Source organism: Lonchura striata, chromosome 1, assembly GCF_046129695.1.
Source record: "Lonchura striata isolate bLonStr1 chromosome 1, bLonStr1.mat, whole genome shotgun sequence".
Classification (NCBI taxonomy): domain Eukaryota; kingdom Metazoa; phylum Chordata; class Aves; order Passeriformes; family Estrildidae; genus Lonchura; species Lonchura striata.
Window position 1 is genome coordinate 38,358,089 of NC_134603.1, and position 19,668 is coordinate 38,377,756.

At 38.3% G+C, this 19,668-nt stretch overlaps 1 protein-coding gene across 2 annotated transcripts in view; it reads right to left on the bottom strand.

Annotated features, from left to right (window-relative positions):
• The window catches only part of FAM110B (family with sequence similarity 110 member B), a 111,634-nt gene that overhangs the window by 64,047 nt on the left and 27,919 nt on the right, over window positions 1-19,668 (bottom strand). For both annotated transcript variants that reach the window (XM_021555672.3, XM_021555673.3), the window contains exon 2: window positions 17,571-17,699. The gene's annotated coding sequence lies outside the window, so the exon portion shown is untranslated. The remainder of the gene's footprint in view (window positions 1-17,570; window positions 17,700-19,668) is intronic.

Here is a 19,668-nt window from a genome sequence, read left to right on the forward strand (position 1 = left end):
CGCCAGCAAGAGAAGCCAAGAGAGGTTTCATAAGGACACAGTCACAAGAGAATGATCAGATTCCAGAGAACACAGGTTTCATGAGGACACAGTCACAAGAGACTGCAGCAAGTCTCTGTTGGAAATGAAGAAATTGTGAAAGGTACACAAGTTGGCCAATATTCGGCACTTTCATCGAAAGCAAAAGCCTGTCCCTGGCACAAGTTACCCGCCTGTGCTGAGCTTCAAGTTTCTGCTCCTCCGCATGGAAACAGAAGGTCTCTACAGCATTTTTAGCAATTATAAGCAAGTTAGGTTTTCTCTAGCTCAGCTCCTTGACAGAAGAATTTCAATTAAAATTTTCCAAAACCATATGGTCTGAGGCAGATGCCCATCACAGAGGGGAGGAGAGAGGAAAACCTATGAGGGTATGATGAATTCATCATATGACACTAAAACCAGCTTCCTACAGTGAAAACTGTCTAGATAGCACATTAATGAATTTTACACTTCATTTAGTCATATCTAAGTGAATTAATAAACAGATTACTATTTTGAAACAACTTTTTACTATATTACCACTTGTGTAAGTACTTCCATATCCTATTGTTTTAATACAAGAATATCTTACAATTTCTGATGTCTTGCAACTGAACAAGTTTTACTCTGGATACGACTTAAACTTTGGCTTAAAAATGTATCAAATATTGCTTGCAAACTGCTGCCTCAGTTACTTAATTAGATTTTGCAAAGCATAGTAAGCATATGGCATGAAAATGAGTTGAGTAAAATGGTTGGTGAATCAACATGCTGCATTTCTAAAGGCAATAGTGTGTATATTTCCAAGCTGTAGCCTTGAGAGGTTGAACTGAACCAATTACTCTAATGAATATTTTACTTGGCTTTATGCATTCATTAGACTTTTAGAAGTAAGTTAAACCATCCCATGGTTACATTTACATAACTTCAAAATCTTAAGATTTTTGGATGGTACTTCTGACATTCACACAATTTAAAAGATAAGGGGACATTTTTTTCTCCCACTCTTCTTTCTACATTCCAGTTTTCCTTCCCAAAGAAATTTATCTAGCATTATTTTCTTTTTCTTTTGAAGACAACAACAGCTATTTGCTGAGCTCTTTCCTTTCCTAGCAAGTATATGGGAAGTCTGCCAGTTGGTGGCAAACTCATCATTTATGGAGGAAAATAAAACATGGTCCTAGTGTTTGCTCTGGAAGTCACTAATGCCCTGAGGTTTGCACTCAGTGTGAACAAACTTATTTTCATTTTGTGTAGCATAGGGACATTTCTTGGATTGCCCCAATTGTGATTGGTAAGCAAGCAGTTACCTGTCCACATGTGCATTTGTCAATGCTCTCAATCATGTTTTGAAGTTGGACAGATAACCTGGAACTTCAAGCTTTTTTTTTTTTTTTCAAATATACTCATTATATCCATAAATGCCCCAGATATAACTCCTCTGTAAGCTTAATATCAGGCAGAGATGTCTATATTAATGCCAGAGACTCACTGCAGGATGGCACAAAGATTGATCCCTACAAACTATTTGCTGTAGTATTCTTACTCACTTTTATCTCAGAATCATAGTAAAGCCAAACAAAACAATCCCCCACACCCACATTCCAAGGTACAGTACCATCCCTCTCCTCCACAGACCTACACGCTAGCAGTATCTTCACTGCAGCCCTAACTGACTGAAATGATGACAGCAGTCCATCACTGCCACCTCGGAGAGCCAGGGGAGGAGCAGTTCAGCTGTCAGTGAGATGTGTTTCATCTTATCGCTGATGCACGTGGCATAAAAGGATATGAAGTGAAGACTGCAAGACATTTGCTATGCTGAGCACTTGCACTTCAGACAAAAAACCAAAAGGGGAATAATAACACAGTACTATGCTATTCTTAAGAATACACGAGTCCCAAACAAAAGGTCATGTAAAAGACTTCACGTCACCCTGAAACATGCCACCCAACACATCTCCATACCAACGTCAACTTTTCATTCCTTCTCAAGTTCCATCAATTTTTCCCCCAGTGCAAGGTTTTCTTCAAATCTATACAATATTTCAGCAGTCACCTCAAACTACACCAATACTCTTTGTGCCTTCTTGTATTTCCACCTTATTTACTCTTCCCTCCACTTCCTTTCCTCACAGCAACCAGCAGAGACGTGGTATGAACTGTCCATTTCAAAAAGCGTAACACCTCTCTGCACAACCAAGGCCTTCTCAAGACCAAAATATGTGTGCCTTATAGCCACCATTTCACAGCCTTTGGCTGACCAGCTAGATGGCCACAAAAGTTGGTGAACCACAGAAAAGGACCACACTGTTTACAATAAGCACAGAAATAGCCTCAACAATGCACTCAGAACACTGAACTCATACAATTCATGACTGACTCACACAGAACCAATGATCATGACCCTAGTGAGTGAAAGATTGAAAAATATAAAAACAGCCCCTGCTTCTAAATGGTTAAATGAGAAAGACACATTTGCAGACCAGAATAAACAGGTTTAAAAAAAAAGCGCAATTAAAAAAAACTAAAAAATTAAAAATAAACAAAAAACCCAAACCAAAACAAAGCTATCCCCCACAACTGATGTAAGATGTTGAAGTCCTAACACAAGGTGTAATGGTAGCAAAAGTTAACTGCTTAAAAACAAGGACACAGGAGGTTAAAGCTACACTGGAAGAGTTTCATAAGTGGAGACACATTTTTGTAGTTGTTGGTGGAAAACAAGGACCCTGAGAGCATCACTTAGTCTTGAAAGCTGATAGACAAATACTGATTTCCCTAGTGGAAAAGCAGAAAAAAGAGCTTGCAATATAGTAAGTAAACTTCCAGCACCTCCACATGATTAATCTTCATCACCCTGGTGGCATTTTCTTCTTCTCTATTTAGTAGCATATTCATTATGATCACCTTGCTGAAATGGGTGACACAACCTGATGCTGAGTATATCCAGCTGAGATAAGACTGGCCTGGGAAAACTTTAAACACAAGTCTTCCATTAGAGGACAGGTGTAATTTTTCAAAAATGCTATGCTGCAAAGAGTGCAAAGGCTGAAGGATGAAGTATAGCATTCCTCCCTTTGAAGAAAAAACTGTCAGACCTGCTGACTTCTGTAATTAAGAATGTTATTTCCAATTCTGAGTAGAAAGAGCAACTCCAAGGTTTTCTTTGATCTTCTGTGATGACAATGAAGACCCATCAGTCTCTCTAAACCCCATTGTTTTTTTATTCTTCAAAGACTGTTTTGCACTTTCTTACATCTCTCTATATGAGAAGGTGTTTATGTTGAGCTGCAAGATGTAGCTAGAAAGCAAGTCAAGGTGCGAATGTTGGAACATGAAATGGTTCTTTGCAGACACTAATGCATACAGGCACTTGCACAAAACCCTCCTTCCTGCCAGGCAGCTCTCTGGGAGCTGAGCGATTGCAAACCTTTGAGACTTCAAGTCTCCAGTCCACACCCATAATTCAGGGTTTCAGAGCAAGTCTAAGATCTTATTACTTTACACCAGAATTGAAGATATTTAGCAAAATGAATCCCAGAAGAAATATGCAATGGCTTTGGTTACCTCAGAAATCAAGGCTAACAAGTTTGAAGACAGCCTATTGAATGTCAAGCCCTTTTAGCCAAAAGCAAAATAAATTTAGATCCTAATCTTAGAAAGATTATAATTAAATTTCTAGAAACTGTCCATATAAAACCAGCAACCGTGCCTTGCCATACTGGAACCCAGTCTCACAGTCTTCTTACAAGAAGCCAGAAGCATTTTGCTGGCACAGATGCAAAGCATCTCCAGGAAGAGATATTTAATTATTTAATAGAGCAAGTCAAAAGCTCTTTTATGAAAGAATCATCAGGACTCTTATTCCATATAATACTCCTAAAGAAGAGCATACTTTCATCTTGGGCAGCTGGTACACCTAGCAAGTTAAATTTTGCTGAGCTGATAAGATCCCCTTACTATTTTTCCAAGAACTGCTTGATGCTTTTGTCCAATCTTCTAATGCAGAACAAGCACACAAGTCACATAAGAAGGGCTATAAAAACATAGCATAAATGGAGACAAATGAGTGGCCATTCCTCAAGCCGAGTGGCTCCCACCCCCTCCTTTCCATCCTTTTCTGAACATTTGAACAGACACTTCCCTCCCTGGATAGTGCTCCAACTAAGGTGAAAGACAGAGTGATGATCCCACCAAAACTAGCATGAGTGCTGAGAAGTGCTCTAAAGAAGACAGGAAATGTGCACTAGGGGAATTCTGCCACATTCCAGGGACAAATTACTTACTGTTCTGCCTTCCCAAAATTTTTGTGGGCAAAGCAGCAGGCCTTTTCTTCATCTTCCTTTCCTAATGGGAGGAAAAAAAAGGTGCCTAATCTCCCAGAAGCACATATCTGCATGGCACAGTAGTCTCACTTAAGTCACCACTTGTAATACAACTGGTGTCAATTACCAGAATTTCTTCAGGTGGCAATTCTTATGAAGTGCTCAAACCGGATAGAACCTTTAAGACCTTTGGCCCAGATGCAACTCCATTGCACTTCCAGAACAAGCTTCCAAAAGTACAAGCATTAGAATTTTCAGCTTTAAATTAAGCAAATTGCAAATACATAACAGACTTCATCTCACAGGCCCTGTAATTTAACACTGCTTACACACACATCCTGATAGTGGGCATCTATTGTTTTGTCAAAAATTTATATCAACATAAGATTAGGAAAAATCAGGGTAATGATTTACCAGGCCTGAACCTAGTCTTCATTGTAAACTCACATACAGTTTGTGAGCACCAACATACAGCAAGTATAACTCAGCTTTTCTAATAATGTACCCAGTGAAGCTCAGTGCATTTTTGAGATCATTGATTTCCCACTACATCAAGTGGATGACTCTCAGCAGTGAGTCTTAATAGTCCTAAACATATCAGAAGTAGGAAGGGCAATCAGTAATCCCATACAACATAACCTTAACAGCATAACAGGAACCCTTTTTGTACCTACAGAAAGTAGGCACAAACAGGGGAAGATAAGATCAAAAGGTGACCATTCAAAACTACATGAAATCAGAATTGGACATTTCAGTCAGTATCAAATATTTATCTCCCGCATGTTCTACAACAATGCAGTCTTTACTGACATGAGCCAAGAAAGTCTCTTCTTGCCTGACTGAGGATTTATAGAAGAAGCTGCTCCAAAAGTAATCCTCAAATAAAACAGACACTGACATTTTCAAAGCAAAATCCAGTAGTCTGGAGTCAAAACAGAAGCAGCATAACCACAGTAAAAGGGCTGCTAGAAAAATGAAACATTAGCAAGTTTCAGAGTTGCCTAAGTGTTTAACACCAACTTCACTGTACTCATTATTTGTATTCTACAACAGAAGCTGTGTAAGTATGAAAAATTGCAGAACTTGAAAAATGTAGTCATTTCTATACTCAGCTGGACTTCTGCTGGCAATCCCACCATATCCCACTCACTAGCATGAATATTCCTATTTGTAAGGACTGAGTGGAAGCAATGCAAATAACCCCGCACATCGTGCTGAGTTCTCATGCTGATCATTCAGCACATAGGCTGCAGCATCTGCATGGCTAACTTGCAAAAATCTAATAATTTATCTCACAGTATTCAAGTTGTTCAGAGTACATATAACTTCCCCATTGATATAACTACATACCTGTTTAATTTAAAACAAACTAAAACAGCTTTGACATATTGATATTGGGAAGAATTTAGAAGGCTCATTTTCTCTTGGGGTTCTCCAGATATAATAAATTATTGTGGTAAATTAGTACACTAATTAGTACATCAGGTAAATTAGTACATCAGGTAAAAGTAGCTTCTACTATTGTTTTGCATCACATCAATAAAATGAGACTAAAAACCAACCAAATTAGATGTACTATTTCTTTTTTAAAATCCTACACGGTATGTTAGAGCAAAAAAACTATTTCAGAAGTCTGTATACATTCAGAACTTGGGATTTAAATTGACTTTCACAGACCTAAAAGTGCATAAAGGAAAAGTCTGGAAATTATCTATCACATTTTGCAGTATTCATCTCATTTTTCTGGGTCTCTGTATACTGATTATTTCAATTCCCAAAACTAGTGGAAGAAAAAAAATTGGAGTAAAACCAGAGATTCACTAAAGTCTTCCCAATTATATATTAGAACATCTCATGTCTCCCAACCCATGACAATCCTCCAGCCTTACTGCAGCTGAGTCTGAGTTAATGTTTGGCAGAACTTACAGGTAACTTCCTCAAGTAATAAAAATACAAAGCTAATTAACTGGGGATAACTGATCTAGCCTGGATATTATAAAATAAACTCTAAAATCTGTAGAAGCTGCTGGTGGTGATGGAGATGCATGTCTGCAGTTGAGAAGTACACTATGTCAGAAAAAGCCTAAACACAACAAAACGAAAGGAAACAAAAAAAACGTGTCAAAGAAGAAAAAGGCAACACAAATACACATAAAAGGTATTAATAGGCAGACAACTCCAGAAAACAAAAGATGCCTCCCAGGTGGCAATATATCTTCACTCACCTCATCAACTTGCAAAGCCTGCTGCAGGCAGATCTACACAACTTGTGAGGAAAACACTAGAATTGTCATTGTTATATAGGCTATTTGCATCTCACTATTACAAAGCTCAGGGGAACTTACCAATAACTACTTTGAAAACAAAAATATCCAGACAAGATCCTTCCCAGCAGCAACACATGCAGCAGCTCATACTTGCCAACTGTATTTCTTGTAGTGTAGACATAACTATTTTTACAGATAGATTTAATTTATATAGTCTTCGAGGCAATCAGATGGAAAAAGAGTATTGATTTCTTGTCTGAACCCCTGGAATTCAGCACTTTGGTAGGATTAGCTAGGAGGGCTGACCCCCCTACCGTGGTTAAATACCTCACTCTGTGGCACACAGCAATCCCTCGGTGGAGGAGGAGTGCAACTAAGGCCAGGGTCATGCCTTGGCAAAGACCAACCACCAAAATGAAGGCACCACTGCAGGTAGCAGAGAGAAGACATCTCTTCTTAAAAATAGTATCGCCTCCAGCTGAAAAGTGCAGTCTGTTGACAGGCTGGGGTCAAGTTATTGTCAAGCTACTGTGAAAAGAGATGGAGAACTTATCCTCCATATGTCTTGACCATCCCAAGAGAAAGCCTGCAGAGGCTGTATTCGTAAGAACACTTGGGAACACTTCCCACATTGTTTTGGGTTTTTGTATTTCTAAACATTAATTAAACTTACTGTAGCCTACCAGTGAGAAAATGAAGATAGAAACAAGGATAAGAAGATAGAACAAAGCTAAAGATGGGTATAGTTACCTGATGCTTCAGATAACTGGTGAGTCATTTGAGTACTTGCACTAGAATTAAAGCACTCAAAAATTAAAGGCTGCTGTCATGCAATCTAGAAAATAATGAAAGACTACACTATGTGCATATCCAGGCTACATCTCACAGAATCCTTCTGCCCCACCCCCCTTGCCAAGATTACCTGTATTTTTTGTTATAAGATAAATCAATTTCCTTCTTTATACAAAGTTCTTTAATACAAGGAGTACCATTAATTTGAAGAGACTCAAAATATTAAGTTAACAAGATATGGAGCAAACATAATTTAGGACACCTTCTTCTGCTTCCCTTAACACTGATTATTTAAAATGTTGACTGTGACTTAAATAGGTGAGTGCAGTAACTTAGAATAATCAAAAGCAATTGTCCGAGGAAATGTGATCTAAAACTTGTAATTTAAAATTATCTTGCAGTCTGATCTAGAGAATAAAGAAAACAGAAACATCATTCAGGTGAGTCAACATTTTCATTACATTACATTAATTTCACATATTGCACTGAAAAAAGTGAATGAGCATTGCAAAAGATGTTGTAGAAATGACTTATTAAGATGCAACTTGAAACAGTCACAAAGTAAGCATTTTTATATAGATTTATTAATTTCTTTGAACTTCTTGTTAGTAGAACAGAGAGAAGAGAGATGACAAACAGAAAGCTCTACAGAAGACAAAACCCTACAGGAATAATCTACAGGCAACAGAAGACTTCCTTTACAACTGATGTGAATATAGTAAGCTTGGAAATCAGACCGATTATACTTTAATGCCAAACAGTTCCAGATAAAGACAATTTAAATCACATTGAAATTACTGATTTTTTGCTGAGGTAATGTATTTTGGTCTTTCTTTATTTAAGTGGCTCACTCTTCTGATCAAATACTGTTTATATGACACAGGAGAGAATACTTCACTTCTTTGAAAGCTTAGAGCACCTAACCTAGTATAAATTACAAATTGTGGCTGTAACAGGCAGCAGCAATAAAAGAGACACAATGCTTTTTTTGGTTTTTTTTTATTTTTTTGTTAAACAGAATTAAACAGATCTATGCAAAAGCATGTTTCTTTCTGGAAAATACTTTACAGATCAGAAAACTATTTTGAAGATGTCAACACATACAAATCAGGGAAGGCTGACTTAGCTTCCAAATTGTGTATTTATCTAGCACAAGTATTTATACTTAAGTCTATTAAGAAGCCTGTTAATAAGAAACCTGCTAATTGTTTGGAGTAACAAGCTCTTCTTATTACACTATGCCATTGTAGGACTCGGAGACAACAGTGGAAAAATGGACTAGGCCACAAAAGAGTTGACAGAGAATTTATTTTCTATTCTTTGTACTCTTCAGAGTTCAAGAGATCACAGAGCCTAGTACCAGTTCCTCTGGAAAAAAAATAAATAGGGATTCTTTTCATTCAACACACCTTCTAAGAAACAGGTCTAGGTGGAAACATTTAATTTTATTGCAGAGCAGGTAATTCTGGGTCATCTACTATCACCACCATGACATTATCTGCTCTTATGGAAGGATAAAGACTATCTTTAAAAGCTACATTTGGTGCCATGATGCAACTTCTGGTAAGCTAGCAGACAACTCCAGAACTGACAATGACGGTAAAATTCCAGGACTGAGATCCTCCAATGGAAATTCACTTATGGCTTACCACTTCGCAGGTAAAGGGAGCTACTTCTCCACAAAGAAGAGGTGCAGGAGTTCTTGGTGCAGAAAACAAGCAGCCACTGCCTTCTGAACAGTTCAATGCCCCATATCACTACTGCTCAGTGTTAAACAGGCTTCAGTGAATAATCCACAGTGGGCACTTAACACTTGAGATCAGCAGTCAATTGATTAATTTGATCTACTGGCCACATTTGGTACATTAAGTCCCTTATGCAACCATACCTAGTGGCTGCAATAGGAGAGGTATCCCACCCAATGCCTCAATTCTATAAACTTTCTCACTTGGATAGGGCCCCAAAATCTTTTTTGTTAAATAAAACTTAGATTCACCACAGGAGTTAAATTTCTTTAAAATAGAGAGAAGATCCAATGTAATTAGAACAAAGAAAACAACCTCTCTTATACACTACATGTTTTTGGAATATCATTCTTCATAAATTTAAGTTTAATCTTCCTTATAAAAATTTTACAAGGGCAAGGATTTGGTTGTTTTTAGGTTTTATGGCTCTTTCAGAGAAGTAGTAAGATCACATACCTTGTATTTTGATGGTGTACCTCTGGTAATTAATACAGCTGAAAATGTCATTATCTCTGAACATGTATCCACCAAAGAAACAACAGGAACACGTAGCCAGTTCAGTTGCTGGGGGTGAGGGTGGAAGATCTGAGCAAATGGTGATCTGCTGTTTACAAAACTTTGTGTAAACTGAATAAAATTCTAAGACTTAAGAAGGACAGAGTTCCCTGGGTATGACTTCATGGTAAAGAGACTTTTTTCAGCCTTTGGAGTGCAACTGTATAGAGCTATACATGGAGATGTGATTCTCATTCACTGACCTCCCTCAGTATCACAGCAAGCTTTGTGGTCCTCTTTTTCCCCTTCATCAACTTCAGATATTGTTCACCAGAATCACAATAAAATGGCTGGGTTTGAAATTCTCTGAGAAGTGTGAAATAAGGAGACATCAAACAAAAGAAAGAAGATCACTCTAGTGGTGAAAGAATGATTCATCTTACAAGATCTTGTTCTCTCTTCTCTCTGCCTCTTGTGACTTTACACTTCTTCACATGTTGGCATGCCAATTCTTGGGCAGACAGACAGTTTTGGGTGATTCTTTCACAGCCAGAAATACCCTGCCAGACCCTCTCATTTCATTTCTTCTCTCACAGGCACTCTCCAGATCTGTATCCCACTTCTTTCCTGGATTTTGCAACACTAACCCTACTTCAAAGACACAGCTCAGAGGGCCATATCTCCCTCCACTAATTTCCATCCACATGCTGTCCATGCAGGCCCTCCATCTCCACTTTTGCCTCTCCACCAGTGTGTCTGCAATGCTTTCTTCTGGGCAAGCTTTGTTGTCCCTCCTTAATTTCTGTGACTATCAGTGACCCCTTCCCTCCCCACTTACCCTATACCTGTTCCTCCTTCCCCAAGACTTCCCATGTACACCAACCCACTTGCCCCAGCCTCTCACTAACACAGATCCCTTCACTAAGAAGCTTCCAAGCATGGGGCTGAGCAATGCTGCTGAGCACACTTCAGTCTCACCACCAGCCACCTTCTACCTCCACTGAGCTTGATTTTTCTAGATAATGGCAGTGCGTATCCTTAATCTCTAAACTCTGCTATTCTAATTCTTATGAACTAGAGCAGGAGAAATGGAAGGAGTAATAGCAGCACAAAGTGCAAATTCAATAATAAAAAATTGCTAAATGCAATCATCAGCCAGAAAAGAGGGAAGAAAAAAGACAATATTCTTAACTATGAGCTGCTGTTATGAAACCACCTGTGATGGGGCTCTTGAGCAAAAAGTACCCCTGGAAGTGAAAAACATATTACAAATTATGAACTTTCAGCAAGCTGAAGATGTGCAACCTTGTCATCTGAGAAACCGAGTTAAAAGAACAGCAGAACACTTTTAACCAGTTGAAGAAAGAAAAACACCTTTTCAGCTACTTCAGCAGTCAAAATGAAATCTTGCATTTTCCAGAGGTACTCACAGAGTGAAAACCACAATGGCAAGAAAATGTAGTTTGTTCACCCACATTTCCCTTTGAACCACCAGGGATATAACTGTTCAAGATACATATTGAAGGAAACAACCCCTCCTTTAGAGGAACAAGGTTTCTACAGCTGATAGAAAACAGACATCAGGCCTATCACATGGAACATGCACTGTCCCATATATTACCTGTGGCATAACCAGAAAGATGAGCACACACCAGTGAATTCATGCATCACTGTTCTTTTGCATAGGAGTACAGCTGTATTTTTATATAATGTAGCAGAGCTGTAGCACAGCGTAAGAAAAGCTGGTGCCAGCAGAGGGAAGCAGTTGCTCTTCAGGACATGCATCTTCACATTCCCCAATGCACAGTAGGAAGCCAGCAAGTTTGTTTTTGTGGAAGTGAACTCACCCCTCAGCCATTGTGTAAATGTGGCTTTAAATCAAGCTGTAATTAGATTTTGCTGTATTTAACAAAACCCCTCTTGTGCTCCTCTTTTCCAGCTCTAGACAGGAAAGAAATGTATTTGTGAAAGAAAAAAGAAAAAAAGTTTATGCCTCTTCCCAGAGCATGCCCTGGCACGCATGCAAAAGCAAGTACAAAACATAAAACAATAAGCTTACAGGACACTCAATCTTCACGTTACGTAGGAACACAAGGATCTCTCAGCTGGTCCACTGTTAAATGTCAGCTCATTATTACCAATATTCTGCTTCACCACATTAACCTTGTCAAAAGATACTAACAGTCCAACCCTTGGAGTTTAGCTTCTCTTCATAAATTGAATTTACTTGGCAGAAACAGAAGTGGAAAACCTGCTAAAGACTCAGGCAAATTAAGACTGCCACGTAGCCCTTCTAGGACAGATTTTTTTCCCCTCTGAACTTTTATAGTCATACCATTCCCATTTTTAACCAGCTTTATCCCCCACTAGCAGTATTTCTATACTCTGGTAAATCCAAAATAAAACTCTGTGTGTGCTTTTTTTTTCAAATCTACTTTACTATAATACAGGTTGCACATGGTATTTTTATGTTGTGTAAGTTCTTTATAGACTAAACTGCACAATTCCTCTGTGCTTTACACTGCCATATGCAGAACTGCATTGCAAATGAAGTTGAGTACACTCAGAATAACAAACAGTTTCAACTGTATTTTGATTACAAACTTACAAAGAACTTTATGGTGGTGGCAACAGCAGTGGATACAATGGTAAACTGGTGCAAGGAAGTCAAGAGGACATGCCCAAGGGCACACAGCAAGTCAGCTGCTGTTTTAACAACAAAAAGTTTCTGCTCTTAATCTAGATCTTCCCAGTGAGTCAAAGCCTACTGATAACTATTCAGTCTTATAAAAGTTACAGGTCCTTTAGAAGAAAGGAGAAGAGACAACTGCTAATTACCCACACGCAGACATCTAACCACTGCCTAAGATTAAATGATTTACAAACTAACTTTTAGAAGAGCCTGAAAAGTGTGCCTTTTCTAAACCAACCTACTTCAAGAACATATACTCTGACAGCCTAATTCTCTACAAATCATCTGTTATGCTGCAAGTTTTAAAAAACCTAAGGCTGATTTAGACAACTCAAAAGATAACCTCATTCTGAAGTAATTTTGCAGTTTAATCTCTAAATACAAAAGATCAAGATAGGAACAAACATTTTAAGTAGATTATCCTCCTACACCTGTAGGAGAATTCTTAAATTTGATTGTTGTTGGTTGGGGTTTTTTTTTTACTAGCCAATACTACCTCTCCCTGAAGCAGGATAATAAAGTTTGGTTCAGCACCAATCCAAAATTACAACACAAAAATTCTTACTATGTGCAAAGAGTTTCTGGTTTTGAAACTTATAAATAATTTCAGCAAAAGCTCACAGGTATTCAGTAATCTAATCCTTACTCCATCTCTACTGATACATAGATAAAACAATTTAAACATCCTGTATAAAAGAAACCTAAATTTGGCACAAAGAAATGATAGGTAAATTTATTTTCTCTCACCTTCTTTGACTTGTAGAAAACAAGAGCTGGTTTATTTTTCTGTAAGTCTGAAAGTTGGCACAGTATAATGCCATCTACAACTGTGTGAAACATTTTGAATATTAATGTCTAGCCAAGCCAGCAATTCAGAATAAAAAAGGGAGAGAAATCCCATAAAGCAGGTAGTGAATGGTATGGTACCCTAACGAGGAAAGGCAAGTTTCTACACTACCTCTGAAAGTAGAAGCATACAATAGGATTAGCCTTATCTTATTTAAGTTTCTTAACAGCAAGACTGCAGCCTCCTGACAATACTGTTTCCAGCAGGACTCAAACTCCAAGTAAGAGCAATTCTTAAAATAAAGTAGCTATGTCTGGCAGAGCTGGAACCATGAGGACAACATGAACACTCAAACCAGTTTATTCAGGTCTGACTCAAGAGGAAAAACTACATTTCAGGCTAGACAAAAATAAGACCCAACATACCTAAAGAAGCTTCCAGACTACCATTTTTAGGTAATGCCCTGTACTTTTTCCTGCTTTTCAATTCATATGTAGGAAGGTCAGATCATAAAGTGGATTTCACTGTGGCATTTCAAATCAGAGTATTCTCTACATAATAATTAGTGCCATTCTTCTCATCACTTGCATACTGTTTTGCTAGTCTCAGAGTGTTATTTGTGTTTATTTCTGAGAAGCTTTTTTTAATCCCTTCAAAGTACCAGCATCCTAAGCACAGCTATCTCATGCTCCATGAACTTTAGTGCAAATGCTGTAAGCGTTTCTTTTCTTCTTAACAACTTCATTACAGTGTTTACACAGGAATACAGTGCTTGTACTGTAACCATGCAAAGCAAATATTCTGTAGTAAATGTAAGCTTTATTCAAAGTGTAGCTTTAGAAGTCTTTATGGCATACTCCAGCCTGGACTGCCAGTGCTAGTGCGGGGAAAATGGCAAAATGAAAACTATAATGACAGATGTTTCATGCTCACAAAAACATTGGAATGGTCAAACAGAAAACCTATGGGCCAAATATATTTCCCAAATGTGTCTGCACCTCTCTGCTAACCCATGACATCCCGAGCTATCTCTGCAAAAAGGACCTCAATGTCTTCGCAAGCTGTTTATTCACCATGAGATTATGAAGAATATGAGAGAAAAATGGCTGCAGGGTAAAAAAACCTGGATCACAGTTGCATGAGAAATGGAAGCAGAACTTTTCTTCTTAAAAAGAAGATGAAATGTCCTTCTGGCAAGTTAGCAATCAAGTTGTGATTTTCCTTCTGGTACAACTAAGTATGACCCAGACACATACCACCAGTGACAGACTTCCCAAAGAAATACAGCATTCAGGGAGAAAAGCAGTGCCAAGGATCCCAAAGGGCCGTTCTAGAGAAGACCTTCTGCCAGAAATAAAGCTCTTAAGCAAGACTGAAATCCCATTAAGGAAAAAAAAAATAAGGAGAGAAACATCAACAGCTTCTTATATTGGAGAGTTTAAATAAAGTCAAAGCTATTAGTGGAGACAGTGAGGAATCAGAAAGGAAACAAAGGCAAAAGAGTTGGTGTACTATAAAAATCTACACTGTTGGTTTCACTTATGAAAAAACCCCATGGTTGTCCTCTAAAAACTTTTTTTGGACTCACACAAAGAACTCTTGCATTCTACCTTTTCTAGCAAGAGAGAAATCAAACAACATTTAATATTCAGGGCTTATTCTGTGCAAAGTGGAAAATGATTATGCTAGCCCTTAATGCTCACACTGAATGAGGGACTGCTTTTTGATGTTGCACTTTGTTTTTAAGGGAGGAAAAAAGACTCCACTGAAAGGCACACATAGCCATGTATGTAGATCAGCTTTTGCTGATATCACTACCACAGACCTAAGTACTGTAATTCAGGAAACGGAGAAAATCACTGAATGATTTCATGAAAAGAAATTGTCAGCCCACTGAACCTGCTATTTTGAAATCCAATCTAATTTAAACAGCAATAAAGCAAAGAATAAAATCCAACACCACAATCTCAGAGATACAGTGATGCCTGAATAAATCAAAATCACCAGTTTTGGTTTGTGGCACATAAGTTTACATTTGAATGCAGCTGGACTGCAGTCAGTTAGCCAGCTCCCACAGCAGCCTCTCCAAGCTGTATTGATTTCTAGGGAAGAAAAGGCACTGTAAATCTGCCTGAGCAGCATTGCGTCATACTTTTGGTTGGCTTGAAAAAAGCAAATTAAATGTTTTCCATTAGCATGGTAAAGAAGCTATACAATTTTGTTTTTATTTCAAATAGAGTCTCAAGTTACAGAACACTTTAGCTAACTCTGTGGCAAGGACTACATGCTCCATGTTTGTGAAGCCAGCAATTCATGCTTATGTGAAACCAGATGTGTGCACTGCACAGTTCCCAGGGCTGGGAAGCGTTTTTAAAATGTGTTGCAGTCAATTAAAAAGGACTCTACTTTTCACTTGGATCACAGAATATACTGAAGCAGAAACAACACAATTTTGCAGAGAAGGGGAAAGCTGGGAAGAGCAAAGGGTCAGAAGCAGAAGAAAACTTTAAAGCTACAAAAAAACCACACACACAGAACAGCATAGTAGCGATGCTGTAGTACAACAAAGAGCAGTACAGTTCTAAAAAGAAACAACCATAACATGATTTGAGGTAACAAGAACTCATTGATCAATTATTCATATAATTTACAATGCTTACAGCTGCATCAATGAGGAAAAGGAAAAAAAAAAGAATCTAGGGCAAATATAAAATCTTCACAGCTATGAAGTGTTCTTGATTTTCACCAGAACATTTGGCTGTCTCATATCATGTGTTTCTAGTTAGCAACAAACCCCTCCAACAAAGGGAAATGAGACAGAGGCACAGAACAAACTGCCTTGTTGGAAGCAGTGAGAGTGCTCAAGGCTGCATTTCACTTATGGATGCTGTGCAGCACCAAAACCCACCACTACACTAACACTGCTGTGTTTGAAACCTAACCACCACCCCACCTAGATACATCCATGCACCCCATGGGATTATGAGGATACCTTCTGTGAAGTCTTTACTCTCTTGATGCAAAAAACTGCACTTGAGAAAGAAATAAATTTTTAAGTAATTCCCAGAAGAAATGCTGTGTCTTTGTAACGTGTGGTTATCTCAACTTGTATTGCTTTGTGTACTCCTAAGGCAAATGTAACAAAGGGAAATGTTACAGAGATAAGTATTTCTGGATGGGATTTTTGCCTTCAGTTTGAAATAACTTTGTAATCATCAGCAGCAGCTTTTCTACTCTGTCGGGGTCTGGATTGATTTCAAGTTGTTCAAGATGACCTTGCTAGTGGACTGGAGAAACATGGGTGCAGCCGAAATCCAAGAAATGTGAAGCAAAGAGAGAGGGCATGGTGCAGCAAAGGGATGAGGGAGCCTAACTGTGCTTACTGCACTCACCCCCAGATGAGTACAGCAGATCATGAGGGAAGGTCATGATCTGAAGCAGTGACTCTGCTAATGGGAGAAATTAACACCAATTTTGATTTTACTCCATGGATGGAAGGAAAATGAATTTAGGTCTAGTTCAGAGCTCCAATTTCAGTCTAAACTGAAATTAATAAAGGATTAACTAGAAAAATCTGCAATTCTTTTCAGATGAATCAAGAAATTAATTTAAGGAGCTTTCCAACAACAAAGCTGTTGGAAACTACCTCGCAACAAGTAGTTTTTTAAAATGGAGAAGCTGACAGAACTTTAGAAGCACCTACATTCCATCCTAAATTAATCTGTAGGAAACACTTCCACTACTACTCACTTTTTTCAGCCAACTCTCTACACTTAGTTCAGTTAATCTTGTCAGTATAAAGGAAAGATCCTCCGTATATCATCACTACATTCAAAACACTGGCAAACAAAACCGTAGCATAGTCAAATCTCCCTAAATGTGTGCAACTGTAACATTGATGAGTTCAACAAAGTTTTTGGGGTCACATGTCCTTTTCTTACATCACTATTTATCCTGTACAAGCAAGAATGGGTTGTGGATGCTAAGAAATTACCATACTGCTGATAAACAGAAAATCATCATACACCAACCTCATTTTTCTCCCATTGCTGAAGATACCAGAGAGTGTTTCCGTATTTTTGTGGCCACTCAAAGCGAGCTCTGAATGTGGAACTTGAAGTGGGATATGTTTCTAAAAACAGAGCATGCTGTCGAGCTCAGAAACAGCCTGTTCCCTTGCCAACAAAGAACTGTAGATGTATCTTCCTACTAATAATCTAAGAAATTATTTCCGGCTCTAACCTACAATGCATTTTGTGTTGTTTTCCTCTCCCCTCCCCCAAAATTTGCTATTACAACATTTGTATCAGGTAGCAAGAAGCTATACACAGAAAAGAAGGAGAAAGCTGAGTGATGCACTTGAGTGTTTATTTCACAGGAAGAAAAATACTTATTTTGAAAATTGTATCAGACAATTCAATTTGCTTGAAAAATAAATCACTTTACCTTGGTAAGACTTCTGAAATCCTGCTAAGGCTGTCTGGCCCGTTAGGAGGTCTTCACCTTTAGCAGAGGTCTCCAGATGAAGGCTGATCTCTTCACCCTGGAACTCCCAGAGGCTCCCTGCAGCAATGCCTGGAGACACAGCAACAGGGAAGGCATTTAGCTCCATCATTAAAGCCACAGTTTTAGAATGGATAAGAGAACAGTGTCCTTAAAGGCTGCATCTTTGTTTAAATAACATAAATTTCCAAAATTAGAATCCTACATCTTCTTTTGGAGACTTAAAGGCTGCAAAGAGCTGTTTAACAATACCATACAAGCAGTCAGTTATAGATGGCCTCTAGCCTTTATATTGCCAGTCACAACAGCATTATCTCCAAGCTCTGAAATTTAACAGGTGACCTACAGGTATCAATTCTGAATCTCTCTCATTTTCCCCACACTGAAACTGCTCAGAGACATGCATTGGAAATGCTTCAGGGCAAAGAGCACAAGTGTGACAAATCATCTTAAGGGACTCATATCATCATCTCCTTAAGGGACTCATATAGTCCTGAGCCCCTGCAGGAAAGAAACACCACCCAGCCTCCTTGCAGATGACCTCCACCCAGCTGACAAAGCAGTCCTTGTTAAAAGTCCACTCCAAAACACTGTCTTATGCTCAGAAAAAATAAAAATCCTTAAATTCCACCATCAGAAGGGAAGGATAATGACATTGCCTTCCTGAAATGAATGCATTTCACCACTGCTTTTTACATGTAAAACAACTACATACAATTTGGTAGTCTACAAGCTATGACCTAAATCCCTGTTTATATTCTTTTTCTCAAAATGCCACCTGATGTAAGACCAGTTCTAATTACACAGAAAAGTACTTGGGGGTACATGAGATTTCTGTGGTTTGGTTTTATTTGACAGTATGTGGTCCAGCACCCTTACTGGTACAAGCAGATGGCACAGCAGCTTCCTTTAAGCTAACAATTCTGAGTGGCTTCAAATTACTTTCTTTTTCTAATCAGCTATTCACTCTAGTAACAGGACTGCAGTCAGGTAACAGATCATGAGATGAAACACAGGGCTCCTTTAACAAAAATCTCAAAAATACATGCAGAAACAGCTTAAGCACAAGTTCAAGGAAACAATTTTTGGTCTCATACTGTTAACAAACCAAACAGGCAGCAAAATTAGTCAGATACCAATTACTTTGGGCTTCTTCACTCACTGTCTTTGGGTCTTGACATCAAACCTGACTGTTTGGGTCTTGACAACAACACTGAAGATAAGAGCTTGTTTGTGTTGGGTGGGTGGGTGAAGTCTCATCTTGGGAGACTGCCTTTGAAGCAGTTGTACAACAGAAACAAATAACAATGGGGGGATTTCAGACAGATTGGTATCTGTATGTAAATACTTAAAATTAGAAAAAAATAAGAGAAAGATGAAGGCATAAGCATATTCAGAGTGACATAGATTTATAGCTACTCAGCTGTTATGAGCCTGCTGTAGTAGTGTTATTCTGGTATTTGGGAAAAGAAAAAAAATTTAAAACATGGAAATAAAAAAAAGAGATGTTTTTCAACCTTACCTTGTTTAGTACAACAAAGTGCAGCAACAGACAAGCATCCAGAAACACACTCTTGTGCTATTACAACTTATTCTGATACCCAAATTACTGTATTTTAAGCAGCAATTCTGAATTATGGTCATTTCAGTCTAAAAACCAAAGCAACTGTGTAAGTTAAAAGATCCCTGTAAGTTCATATTTGACAAGTCAAGGGGAAAAAAGTGAACATGGTCATTAGCTGCAGCTAGTAAATCTGTTCCAGCCATGTTGCTTGGCCAACAGCCGGAGCAAGTTCAAGTACACACACTTTTATTTCCAAGTTGAGTGACAAATTTTAACAGCTATCAACTGGTCAGGATAGAAGACATCCCCAAAATCCCCAGAAGACTGCTAGATGTATTGCTTAAAATCAAAAACTTGTGACAAAATACTATAGGGAAAAAAGGTTGTGACTTTTTGTGCAGGTAAATATTCAGCTTCACAAATTCCTTCCCTTTGCCTGTTGAAATTAGAGTCCCTTTCTTTCTGCTTCTCCACTAA